Below are 7,734 nucleotides of genomic sequence, written 5' to 3'. Positions count from 1 at the left end.
ATCTGAGATGCTACTCAGTAGCGCAGGGCTCCGGCCTGTCCACTGGGGGTCTGCTGCCTGACTCCCGTAAGCCTGGTCCAGACGGGGTGGGCTACAGTGGGAAGGGGCCAGGCCAGGCGAGCTGGACTGCGGCCCAGTGCGGTGACTGCCTGTCTGCCCAGGCGCTGGGCCACGCTGCCACTCCTCCCTGGGCTCGTGCCCCTGCACTTGGATTTCAAAGGGATGTGACAGGGGGGATTGGCTTTCCCTCTCCATTGCAGGATCTCTGCCCCACCAACAGCTTCTCCGGTGCCCCCCCCCCTCTAAAAAAAAAAAACAGCTTTCAGTCCTCAATTTCTCCCAGCCCCCAAATGCCCCTCCAACAGCTTTTCTGTTTCAGCCCTGAACTTAGACTCCCTCTCACACTGTGCCATTCCCACCACTGCTGCCTCACATTTGGGAGGAGAAGGGGGAGGTTGAGTTGCTACACTGCACCCATCTGCCCCATGTCTTTCCATGCTGTGGACCATGATGCTGCAGCATGGCTCTCTGGGCGCCGTAAAGACTTTGGCAAGTACACTGGGCCTTCAAGCGCCCCTCCTCCTTTGTACTCCATCTCCGCCACATGTACACACTGGTGCACACCATCTGATTTCAAATTTACTTACGCAAAAACACGAATACATCCAATCACGTTCAAGTGATGAATGTCCACTAAGACAGATGGATGATTTGCATGGTAAATAATGGGAAACATCTCTAAATGTGCTGATTATAAACTGTTGAAGCTACTTTGGTTATGCCCGCTGAACCTGAAAAGATCGAAGTCAGATGCGGTGCCACAGTGTCTGTGTGGCAACCAGCTCATTCAGCAACTGGCCCATCATCAGTAATCATCCTACGAAACCAAAATGACACTGACAGGCTGCGTTTCAATTGGCTGAGATATGCTTTTCTGTCTCTCGCTCTCATTTTAGGTTTCTCTCTTCATTGCTCTCTGCATGGCATTTCTCTGGCAGGTCAACCAGTGAAATTCCTCCCCTCTTGGTCTCAGCATTCCCGCAGCCCACCTCCCTAACTGGGCAGTGTGGAGTGGCTGGTTTAGGGTAGCATGGCAGTTCCCCAAAGCTGGTCTCGAGCTACAGCTACAACTCCAGCCCACAACACATTCCTCCAGCAGCTGACCAGTCCCCCCAGCAACCAGGAGTGAGGTGAAGAGAGGAGATGAGGCTTTGTAGTGGTGCTATGTTATTGCCTAGAGATCTAAATGAGTATTATGCTGTTAAAGAAATACAAGGAACACCTTTTTGTGCACAGCTTACCCTCATCAACATTCTCATCACTTTTTTGAACAGCTCTCAGATCATCTTAAATGATCTGTTTCTTTCTACTTCTAAACAAAAGGTTCAGCTTAGTGAAAAGCCTCCTCACTGGTTCACTGATGCTCAACAAGGTACTGATGTTTCTCAGCACGTTAACAGGCTGCACTCTCCTCCACATCTCCATCCTTTGCGAGGATGTGAAGGGGCTGCACATCACAGGCTATCTATCCAAAGCTACTCCTGGACAGCTCAAGCAGCAGTAGGACGGGAGCCGGACGGTCCCCTCCTCCGCTCCCTCCTACTTCTCCCCCAAGCCGAGCCAGACGCTGTGTTTACTCTCCTAATTACAGGGGAGGGGCCGGCTGACAGGCGAGCCATCACAGATTCCCCACAGGCCCAGGGCTGGGAACGCTACAGACACCCGCCGCTGTCTCCCAAATGTGAAGGCAATGTCCAACTGTCACTGGGGAGCCTTCACTGGCAAAACCCAAGAGCCCAAAGAGAGATATTAAAGACATGAGAGGAATTGGCAGAGTTGGCACTGACAGGGGGTACGCTTGAGAAGTCGAAGTGGGGGACTGGGGGCATCGCCAAAGTGTCATTCAAAACAAAGTGGGGTTTGGACAGGGCACAAATACTCATTTACTTACACACACTCACAAACACACACACACAGCTCTTGCTCTTATCAATCCAAGGCGGGAGAGTTACACACACCAGACACAAAATTCAAGTAGTAGAGCCCCCAAAATATATGTTCACACAGAAGTTCACTCCCTTTGGGCTCCTTCTGGAGCATCTGGCCAACAGCTATCGATTCTGCAAGTACACATCGCTCATTTTGGATGGTGAAGGATGATAAGCATCCACCTCGGCTCCTGCTTTGCTCCGCTTATTGTTTCTCTTCCTTTATCTGTTTGATCGTGACTTTCCAGATTAATCTCCTGAAAGGGGGGAAAGGTTCTCTATCGACATTTTATACGAGAGGGCAAAAGCAGTGAGAAAGAGCTAAATTTGGAGGCATCAGAAGTAGCCTGGAGCTGATACGTAACTTACAATTCCAAAGATTTTCTTTAGTAGGAGACCTGTCAGTATTTGACTTATCATTAAGGACCTTTATAGAATTTAAAAAGGAATATTTTTCTATGTCATAAAACATGCTTGGAGAGATTTCTGCATATTACACAACTGGCTTGCTACAAATATAAAATGCTGTAGTTGCACAGTTTTCTACTCAACTGCAATAAAATGTGCAGCCCAGTGTGCTAATGTATGACTGCGGCTTCTATAAAATATACAGCAAGTTTAATAAACTGTACCTACAGTGTGTGTGTGTGTGTGTGTGTGTGTGTGTGTGTGTGTGTGTGTGTGTGTGTGTGTGTGTGTGTGTGTGTGTGTACACTAACCCTCCTCCCAGGGAGGTATAATCCACTAGAGGTTGAAATGCTCCAGTGCTGTTGGGGGTCTGAGAGAATCGCTCTGGAAGCATGGTGCCTCACCCTATCACATATTCAGGTCAAATAAACAAACAAAAAAAATTGTTAAGAGAAAGGTTAAAACTGAAGAATTGTCTCTTCGCCGGCTCTGAGATCGCCTCCCCCATTCCCCGTGGGCAACACACACACCTCACCCCCAAGAGGCAAGACAAGAAAACCATTTGATAAATCATGAATAGTCACAGTTGTGCAAGTGCTGTGACCATTTCTAAAATTTATTATGGGGATTACACACAAAATCACACAATGTAACATTTCCAAATGTGTTATGAATGCTTCCCAGAATCCAATTCAAATCCTAGGTTACCAAATAAGCCTGAACAAATCCCCCACATTGAGTTCTTCCACCTTTGAAGACTTGAGAGGTCCGGTCTGCAGGGCAGGTTTTACCACGCCACGCAGACACCTCAGCAGCACACAGAGAAGAGGGCTAGGTGAAAGGAGAGGGTGGGAAAAGGAGAGCATAGTGGTGCTCTTACAGTGATGGCAACATAAATGTCTTTATTTGCATATTAACCTTGAATTAATTGCAAGTCACAAAATAAACAGAGGCGTGTCGATAAATAAAATTGGTTTAATTTTTCTCCAATGATACAAAAATAAAACATCAACTGAGCATCGTGTCAACTTGTAAAAAGAGCACAGATGCTATAAAAAGCAATGAGTGATGTGTCTTTGTGGCGAGACTGATAGTGTGAAGACGAGAGTTCATTCAGTCAGAGTTAACCTTGAGGCAGCAGAGTCCTCTCCCTCCTTGTTTGTCCTTGTCGGCTTTCCACCAGACTCGACTTTGTCTCCTCAGAGATGATCTGAAGGCGAGTGTGTGTTTAATTGCATCTGTTTTGTTTGTTGGCAAACTCCTGCGTGAAACACAACACAAACATTTATGGCAGCAATTAAAAGACATGTCATATTAATGGAAAGAACGAACTTGGCAAACACACACACACAGACACACACACACACACACACACAGAGCCGTGCCATTATGGCGGCACAGCATTTGAATTTATGGAGAAATGTGTGGGAAAGAAAGCCCAAAATTTCCCAAGTTTAGCACCAGCTTGAAAACTGGAGCACAGACTTATTCGACAGCGTGCCCGTCTCTGAAATTATTTAAACAGAACTTTCAGCCTAAATTCAACTTATAAAACTGCACATGCTTAAGGAGATCAACGTGCCTTGTGTGCCTCCGTGTTAGCAAACTCTTCCCAAACAGACACTGAATGGGGTTCTGCCCCTTTAATCCCCGGGGAGGGGACTGGATGTGTTTTGATGACCTCTGGGGTCACTTACATGTTACATTACACAAAGGTTTAGCTCTTTTGTGATAAGGGAAGAGTGTGGGGAAAGCCCTCTGTTTAGGCATCTTGCTCACTATGCAGTTGTTGCAGCAGCAGCAGTGGTTGCATGTATCCATCAAACCTGCCAGGCTAATTAAAATACAGCTTGTGATTATCCTTCTCCAGCTCATCTTTCTCTCTTTCTTCCTCTCTCTCTGTCACCCACACACTCACAACCAAAAAAAAGAAAGAAAGGGAAAAAAAGAAAAACACACACACACACACACACCAAATATCTAGCTACAGTAATTACTGCCTGCATCATTGATAAACAATAGAGTTTAACCTCAATCATTACATTAACTTAACTCTTAGCTGCGATAAAAACAATTTGAAATAAAGTAGTTTAAAACTTCATTACTACATTTACATAACAATCCTATTTTTATTTCGTTTTTTTGGCAGTTGAATGATATCTGGATGGATGGTAATAGTTTTAATTCTATAAAGTAATATTTCTGTTGGTTTATACATAATAACTTTGTGTATTTAATAAAGAGGGGAGAAAAAAACTAGAGCATGTTAGCAGAAGTAATATTGAACGATAAAGGCTGACTGAAGTGTAATCAACCTTTCCTGGGGGTAAATTTGAAATCCTATGTGCAGAAGGAAAGGCTCTTCTTGACATTACAGATTATCATTTCTATATGAATGCTTTGCATGATTTTGTTCCCATTTTAAGTCTCTTTTTAAGCTGAGAATGAAATCCACCAACACATTCCTCGTATTCAGCCATGCGAATATGAAACTATAGGTGGGAAAAGAGAAGCGAAAGAGATGCGAGAAAAGCTGTTTTGATGGCAAATATGTTATTTGAAATTAAGGAAATTTACAAGCACCTTTTTTCCTCTTTTTTTTTTTGTTTTTTTTTTTTAAGTGCGTTCATGTATTCTATAATGTGTTGATTATTTCTTTTCCACGCCTGGATAAAGCACAGAGCAGTGAAATAGGGGTCTGTATTGCCTGTAATTATCCAATCTTAAAAATGCGATTTTTCCCCCCCTATCAAACAAGGGTCAAACATCCAGGGCCTGCGCAGTGCGTTTGAAAAGATGCATGGCTACGCATTAACTGTAGAAATCACAGATTGGAGCGGGCCTGGTGAAATCCTCACCCTCAGGTTGAGTGTAGCAGAGGCGGAGATAAAAGCAGTCGTCGTCAATTAGCCGGGAGTCAGTGGGAGCGCTGCTCGCCAGAGGCGTTTAACTCCTTCTCCCTTTTAAACGTCCTTTTAAGATACAAAGTCCCCGAGGAGGGCCAAGCTTTACAGTTTAATAAATTATTTAGCAATTTAAACGGTGAGATCCAGCAGATAACAGCACAAGGCGTCATCATTTTTCACGCAGTTTGAGACCCTCTGCATGCAGCTGCCAAACATAAGGAAACATTAATAAAATATTTTTTTAAATTAAGGTTTTACTGTCAAACTGTTTTTGGTTGTTTTGTTTTTTGTTATTTGTTATTTAGGCGTGCACATTGTAACAGTCACAAGCACACCCTCGTGTGAAATAATGTGAAACCTCAAGAAAGTGCAGGACTTCATTCATACTTTGTGCGCTATGATGATTTTTGCTATGTTTTAGTAATAAAGCAAACAGCAACACAATTTTAAAAAAATACTTATCAAACAGTTAATTATTCCACCCGTTTAAATTTGCCTCTACGTGATAAGTTAAGTGATTAATAGACTCCTTTTCGAATAGATGAGGCAGTTCCTCTTAATCTTTCAAGAATAAAAATAAAAAATAAGCACGAGTTGCAAAAGAAAGAAAGAAAGAAAGAAAGAAAGAAAGGTTACCTGAATGTGTCGCAGCTCCTGTTTCTCAAACATCTCCCAACTTTTCTCCCCTCGGCTGTGCTGTTAAAAGAAATCCAGCTTCGTGATCCACACCGCCGCTTCCCCACGATCGAAATCTGTCAACAGAGATGTCACTGAGTTTTGCAAAGTTGATAAGGTGTGCTGTGCGTCAGACTGTGTGAGCTCCAGAGGCTGAGCGAGAACCGGTACTCTCGGCAGCTGTCACTGCACCTTTGACTCCGGCCTTGCACACGAGCCACGGAGAGAGGCAAGCGACGAGTCATAAAAGCCCACGGTCTGTCTGTGTTTATAAATCTAAATCAATATTCAAATCTGTTTGAAGTGGAGCGGGTGTGTCCGTGCAAGCGCACAGTGTGTGTGTGTGTGTGTGTGTGTGTGTGTGTGTGTGTGTGTGTGTGTGTGTGTGTGTGTGTAGGTGTTACACAAAGCCTCTTAAGATGATACATTTACCAAGCCGTGACAAAAACCCTCGGCATATTATTTTGAGATGGGCACGCAGGTTCAAAATTCAAGTGACGTAGAGGAGGCTTATGTGTCCCTTGCAGCTTGTTGGTCTTCCAGTAAATATGAAATAACATCAACCCTGCACTAAGTAGCTGTTACTAGGTAAAGACAAAGGGAATAAATAAATAAATAACTAAATAAATAAATAAATAAATAAATAAATAAATAGTTAATATTATTATTATTATTATTAAATCTACTAAAATGCACTTTCGGCACATGAAACAGAATTAAAAGAGGCCTACCTTCATATTCAGAAGTCTGTTTCTCTTCGAGCACATCTTCCTCCTGCAGGAACCGTTTCAAGTGCAGTCAGTGAAAAGTCGTTCCGCACGTCGCCAAACGGAGAAGCTTTTTTTGTGTGTGTAATTGCATGGCTGGCTGTACCCCGCAGGTGCGGTGGCTGCGAGTCCCCAAGTGCTCAGGTGTCTCCCCGGTGGGAACCCACCTGGAAATATTGTTTGTACATTTCGGTGCAGGGCCTGCAGCGGGCTGACGGTAGCAGACTGGCTGCTCAGTGGATGGGAGGACAGTTTTAAGGAAATAAGTCGCTCTAAATCCCCCTTTTTTACGACGTGCTGGAATGTGAGAGGACGGTGCAGCCTTGAAGCTCCGCTTTGGTCCCCCATTTTTTTGTTGTTGTTGTTGTTGTTTTTTTAGGGTTTATTTGTTGTTGTTTTGGGGGTTTTCCTACATATTTAATTCTACTTATATTTCCCGGTCTTCTTCTGCAGATTAATCTGGTGCCTCAACAGAGATGATAAAACATTTTATAATCGACTTTTAATATTGATCGGTTGTCTGGAAGCTTTCGTGATATTATTCTATAAAACATCGGTGGTTGTATTTAAACTGGTAAAGTAAAGACGAGAGTGTGAAATTATTAACGCTTAAAAAGAGTTTCCCACTAAAATACTCGACATACATTAAACGCTCTGAGAAGTCTTTATTTTTCGGATATGTTTCGCCTCTCGCCCCCCTTTTTTATTTATAAATTATCTCTTACTTTAATGCTTCCTTTGATGTCATGAAAAAATATAATAAAATGAGAAATAAACTGACTTTTCTTTGCTTTAAACTCCTTCCACCTCTCATCATCCAACGGCGTACCGTTTATTTATTATCAGTGTGCCCTCTCTGCGGTGGGATGGGGATGTTGTCAGTCGCCCTCTCGCTGCCATTGGCTGAAGACTGTGCGTCAAAAAAAAAAAGTAGCTGGAGACATTTGTTTCCCAGAAAGGAAAAAAAAACCCTCCCCACCAGTGTGAGAG

At 43.5% G+C, this 7,734-nt stretch overlaps 1 long non-coding RNA gene across 2 annotated transcripts; it reads right to left on the bottom strand.

The window, feature by feature from the left end:
- Window positions 1–3,353: 3,353 nt before the first annotated feature.
- On the bottom strand, window positions 3,354–7,642 carry LOC113012241 (uncharacterized). 2 transcript variants are annotated; one of them, XR_003270671.1, is made up of 3 exons: window positions 6,709–7,642; window positions 5,939–6,054; window positions 3,354–3,657 (listed from the first exon to the last, which is right to left on the bottom strand). It is a non-coding gene; the product is annotated as an uncharacterized LOC113012241 (long non-coding RNA). The 2 variants fall into 2 exon arrangements; XR_003270670.1 differs by lacking the exon at window positions 6,709–7,642 and having other exon boundaries at window positions 5,939–6,550.
- Between the last annotated feature and the right edge of the window lie 92 nt (window positions 7,643–7,734).

This window comes from Astatotilapia calliptera, chromosome 19, assembly GCF_900246225.1.
Source record: "Astatotilapia calliptera chromosome 19, fAstCal1.2, whole genome shotgun sequence".
Taxonomy (NCBI): Eukaryota; Metazoa; Chordata; class Actinopteri; order Cichliformes; family Cichlidae; genus Astatotilapia; species Astatotilapia calliptera.
Note: the sequence above shows the minus strand (reverse complement) of the source record. Positions and strands in the feature narration are given on the sequence as shown.